This window comes from Podarcis filfolensis (genome assembly GCF_964270895.1).
Source record: "Podarcis filfolensis genome assembly, chromosome: 8".
Classification (NCBI taxonomy): domain Eukaryota; kingdom Metazoa; phylum Chordata; class Lepidosauria; order Squamata; family Lacertidae; genus Podarcis; species Podarcis filfolensis.
This window is the reverse complement of record NC_139611.1, coordinates 17,126,724-17,132,702: the sequence shown is the minus strand read 5'-3', so window position 1 is coordinate 17,132,702 and position 5,979 is coordinate 17,126,724.

Genomic DNA, 5,979 nt, shown 5'->3' with positions numbered 1-5,979 from the left:
GAACAGATAAGTCATAGCAGGTAAATTGCCGATTGCAATTCCCCATTCAGCAGCCAAGAGGAACAATAAAGAAGACCAACTCATTCCCTTTTTTTTTTTTTTAAAGAGCAACAAAAATTTATTCTGCAATCAGGAAATTGCAACTCAGCCTGCGATCATGATGGATGACTCATGGCCTTTCCTCAGCTCGCTGTTAAAGCAGAATGAAAGGCTAATTAAACAGGCAAATGTCAATATGGTGATTAGCTTACCGTATAATATTCTGATTGGCTTTTACGGATGACCTTCCTCCACTCCCCTACGATTTGAATAGGTACACCTCCCCTCCCTTTTATGCTGTATGTCTTAGGGACTGAAGATGACCAACATGCGTCTTCCATATACATAACATATATGCAAGACTGCGAAGATGAATTCAGATTCCTGTGCAATAGCCTCCATTTTTAAATATGCCCATTTCCCCCTCCTGGCTTTGTACAAATACGTGTTAATGACCATCACACCCTAGGGACAGTTTGCAGAGTCCATCCGACCTGCGATAACAATCCTTTTCTCCTCTGATTTATCTACACATTCAATAGGTATTTGGATGGAGGGGGAGAAAGCAAATTGAGTCAGCAGCCAACCGGAAGATCTGTTTAGAATGGCTCCTTTTTCTGTGTGGCAGGCAGAAATTAAACACATCACTTCATCCCCGCTATAATGGATAAAAGCACCGTGGATGAATTTCCCTGTTTATCATGTAGCTATTAAAGACAGAGAGGTCCAGGAGGGGAGTGGTGGCTACATTATTATTTGTTTTGTTATGTATTTTAAAAATGTATTCCTGCTCTGGACTTGTCGTGAAGAAAATGTCTTTACATAGCCCAGTTCATTTCAGGGCATGTTTTACAGTGCTGGTGTTCCTGGCTTGGAATCTCCCTCCACACAGGTACTGCCTTCTACCTAGCCAGACCAATTGGTCTATCTAGCTCAGTATTGTTTACACTGACTGGCAGCCACACTCCAGGGTTTCAGGCAGGGAATATTCCCAGCCCTACCTGAAGATGCCAGGGATTGAAGCTGGGATTTTCTGCATGCAATGTAGATGCTCTACCATTGAGCTGTTAAGTTGTGGGTGAACATATCAGATGACACAGCAATTCTTCAGACAGCTCTTGTTTATTCACAGGCCAGAACTGAACTGAACTGAAGTGTTCCGCCAACCTGCTTATATAGAGCTCAACTACAAAGCAACAGTAACAACTTTCTGTAACTATCCAATCACTGAACGTCACTTTCAATTCCTTATTTGCATATGCGGACCTGAGTGAAAACTATCTACAGTATCCCCCTGCTGGCCCAGGGTGAGAACTTGAGTACATAACAGAGCTATGGTATTTCCTGCAAAAATAAAGTAGGCTTCTGGTCCTTTGTGTCTTTCAGTAAAGGGCTGGTTTAAATAGGAGCATACGAATCTGCCTTATATAAAGTCAGACCATCGGTCCAGACAGCTCAGTATTTTCTACACTGACTGGCAGCAGCTTCTCCAAGGTTTCAAACAGGGAATATATTGTCAGCCTTAACAGGAAATGCTGGGGATTGAACCCGGGGCCTTCTGCAGTCAAAGCAAATGCTTTTAACTTTTTCCAGAAAAAGAAAAAGACATTTTTTTGTTCCGACAGCCTTTCCCAGCTGGGTAAAGGTCCTTTACCCAAAATGTTCACTTTTTAGTCTTGTTCTCAATGCATTTGTGTTTCTTAATTGTCATATGTGTAAATTGCCTTGAGACAGTGGTTTAGAAGGCAACTAATAAATCAATGAGAACAATAATACTGTCTGCACTGATAGGCAGCAGCTTTCCAGGGTTTCTGGAAAGGGTCTTTCTCAACCTTCCACGGAAATTGAACCGGGAACTTCCTCCTAGTCCTGATTAACTGCAATTGTAGACTGAGGAGTGAGCCGTGAGACTAGTTTCCCTCCTTTCTTGCATAAGTGCCAAATGCTTTATTGCAAAAGTACCAATGAATGTTGAGAAGTAATGACCATCCCTGGCAGCGTTTTGCCCCCAAAATGGTTGAAGTAGCAGAGCAGCTGTCCTCAACAGACGTGCCTCCTTTTTTCCACAAGAGGGCAGAGTGGCTCAACATAATTGCAATGGTTCTCCCAGATATTGAAACATCTTATACAGTGGTACCTCGGGTTAAGTACTTAATTTGTTCTGGAGGTCTGTTCTTAACCTGAAGCACCACTTTAGCTAATGGGGCCTCCTGCTGCCGCCGTGCCGCCGGAGCACGATTTCTGTTCTCCTCCTGAAGCAAAGTTCTTAACCTGAAGCATTATTTCTGGGTTAGCGGAGTCTGTAACCTGAAGCATATGTAACCTGAAGCGTATGTAACCCGAGGTACCACTGTAGAACCTTTTCAGGATAGAATACAATAAACAGATTAATCTAAAGGGGGGGGGAACCTAGAAGAAAAAAATAAAAAGGGAAAGGGGAGGGAAAATAAACACAAAGGTAGATCTTAATTTAACCCTTGACTCTTACAAAAGGGTATGGACCCTCCCAGTTCTCACCTGGGAGCTTCCCTTTCTTCTCCCAGCGCCCCCCCCCCCATACTGAGAAAGGAAGTTTTTAAAGAAGGTTGATGTTCCTGCAACAAACCTTTTCCAGGGTGCAGCCATGGTTTATCTGCTACAGTCAACAAAGCAGCTAAGGTTGTTTTGGACACACTGGGGCTGCAGCCACCTAAGTCCTACTCAGAATTAACCCATTGGCAGCAGTGGCGTAGCGTGGGGGTGCAGGGGGGGCGGGCCGCACCGGGCGCAACATCTGGGGTTAGGGCAAATCCATGGGTTAGGGGGCGCAAATCCACGGGTTAGGGGGCGCAAATTACTTGCCTTGCCCCGGGTGCTGACAACCCACGCTACGCCACTGATTGGCAGAACTGGACCTAGGTTAATTAAACTATGGAACTCGCTTGCACAGGAGGCAGTGATGGCCACCAACTTAGATGCATTTAAAAGATAGACAAATTCATAGAGGGCATAGCTATCAGCCATGGTGACTATGTTCCACCTCATTGCTGGGAATTGCAAGTGGCCCGGTCATTAGGCTCATGAGCACATTTGGGTTTTCAAGCCAGAGCCTCCCTGGTCACTTTTCTCCCCAAGACCATTTTCCTGAGCCAATGCCAAGTGCATGCACACACTTCATTTTCCCCATGGGGTGCAGGTAAAATTCAGATCCATTAGTATTAATCTGTGCCTTGAAAAGCACATAGCTGTAAGAGGGGATATATGCATCACTCTTCCAACTTTCTATGTACTTTTCAAGGGAGAAAATTCTAACCATCCTCACCACGTCATGACCAAAAGGACATGGAGTGACCCTTCCGATGTGAAGGAAATAAGCAGCTATCTTCTCTTTAAAAGACATCTGAAGGCAGCCCTGTTTAGGCAAGTTTGTAATATTTAATGCTGTATTGTTTTTAACACTCGATTGGAAGCCGCCCAGAGTGGCTGGGGAAACTCAGCCAGATGGGCTGGGTTTAAATTATTATTATTATTATTATTATTATTATTATTATTATTATTATTAGGAGTAGGAGATCTTGACTCAAGAAGCTTCCATGGGCACCAGGGAGAAATCTCATATGCCTCATTGCACCCATTTAATTTTTTTATTTGCAGGAAAACACTACTAAAAGCTGCTTGGTAAATTCACTTGGTCCTAGATCGCCAGTCCTCATCAAGGGGGTTGCAACAGCACTATGATCATGCAAATGTATCATAACACATTAAGAAATTGGTCCCCAAAGGCATGTTGGGGTTAAATGTGGGTCCTGGGTCTGTGAAGGTTAAAGATACTGTTTCAGTCACAAGTATTTCTGCACATAGACCACCAGAGGGCACTAAGAATCCATCCAATTAACTTTTGCCTTAATTCACAGTGCCATAGTTTCATTAGCTGTATAAGTATTTCTGTGTTTTCAATTTTATCTGCTGCAGCATTTAACTGACGGTATTGCTGAGGGGCTGTTGTTTTAATATTTAAATGTCATTTCTGTGTCAAATTTATATCTAAGGCACCTTGGGAGCATAATGCTGCAAGGTGGTTCAGAAACCTAAATAAAATTGTTGGGAACAGCAGCTGTGTTTTGCTAGAGATGTACAGCACCAGCATTTAGCTTTGAGGTGGATCTCTGCAAGCCAGGGCTTGGAGCTGCAGGCACACAGAAAAGGTCTGGGTCAGTGACTCTTCATAAAGCCTGCTTAACACAACCCAGTCAGTGCATAAAGTGAGGGGCCGTTTTCGTTTTTTTAGTAATAAGAGCCATCAAGATGCAACTTTTCCCTCCCAGTGTGGGAATACCTAAAAAAAAAGGCCTGCTATTCCTGCCCCCAACACATCTAAAAGTAAAGGTAAAGGGACCCTTGACCGTTAGGTCCAGTCGTGGACGACTCTGGGGTTGCGGCGCTGATCTCGTTTTACTGGCCGAGGGAGCCGCCGTACAGCTTCTGGGTCACTGTGGCCAGCACGAAGCAGAGCAGCGCATGGAAACACCGTTTACCTTCCCACTGGAGTGGTACCTATTTATCTACTTGCACTTTGATGTGCTTTCAAACTGCTAGGTTGGCAGGAGCCGGGACTGAGCAACGGGAGCTCACCCCATCGCGGGTATTTGAACCGCCGACCTTCTGATCAGCAGGCCCTAGGCTCTGTGGTTTAGACCACAGCACCACCCACGTTCAACACATCTAGTGGCTTCTAAATACCGTATTTCTCAAGACTAGGGCAGAGAGTCAAGACAATGAGATCCTGATGGCCAACTCAAACATGGTGGGACAAATCATCCATTTTTGAGAGCAGATATTAATTGCAAGTTTAAGCCATCCAACTTTCACTTAGCCTTTCATCCCAATCATCATTTAATTGGATTGTATCAAACATACTACCCAGTGCATGCCAAGTGGCTGGAAGTTTTGATGTATGAAATGTACTATAATTTTATTGCTGAACGGTGTGACCTGGAGACAGAAGGGCAGTTACTAATGTTTTAAACTTTGAGAAAAATCAGTGTAGGAATGGGGAACTTGTGGGCTTCCAGACGATGGCCACTAGCTGTGCTCGCTGGGAGCTAAAGCCCCTACAACATACGGAGGACAAATGGGAGCTACCTATGCTACCTTTTTGGAAGACAGGGGGGATAAAAACCAAGGATAATGAAGATCACTTCTAGTATAATCTTCTCCACTTCCTCACACACGTCGCAGATAGGGGTCAAAGCAAATATGACCCATAACAGCCCTGGGACCAGCTCAGCCTACAGGTTGTTGGTCAAGAAGTGGCAAATGGGCTGTTTGTTGAAGAATGAAGTGAGCTGTAGGCCACATTCACACCATGCACTATGGCACTTTGAACAGTCACGGCTTCCCCCAAAGGATTCTGGGAGCTGTGGTTTGTTAGGGTGTCTCCTCATAACCCTCAGCACCATGAACAATGACAGCTTCCAGAATTTTTGGGGAATCCATGACTGTTTAAAGTGGTATCAATGTACGCGTGGTCCTAAACCATGTAAGAGGACAGCCACAATTTCGCGATTGCCAATAGCCACCATTTTCTCTTCTGATACTGCCAGTGTGGTGTAGTGGTTAAGAGAGGTGGACTCGTAATCTGGGGAACCGGGTTCGCGTCTCCGCTCCTCCACATGCAGCTGCTGGGTGACCTTGGGCCAGTCACACTTCTCTGAAGTCTTTCAGCCTCACTCACCTCACAGAGTGTTTGTTGTGGGGGAGGAAGGGAAAGGAGAATGTTAGCCGCTTTGAGACTCCTTCGGGTAGTGATAAAGCGGGCTATCAAATCCAAACTCTTCTTCTGCCAAGACTTCTCTCTCACATGCAGACACAGCCATCTCTGAAGGCTGCTCTCCCCACTATCTCACACCTTAAAATTATCTGGTCCCCAGACACTTTTCCATTAAGACTCCACACCACACA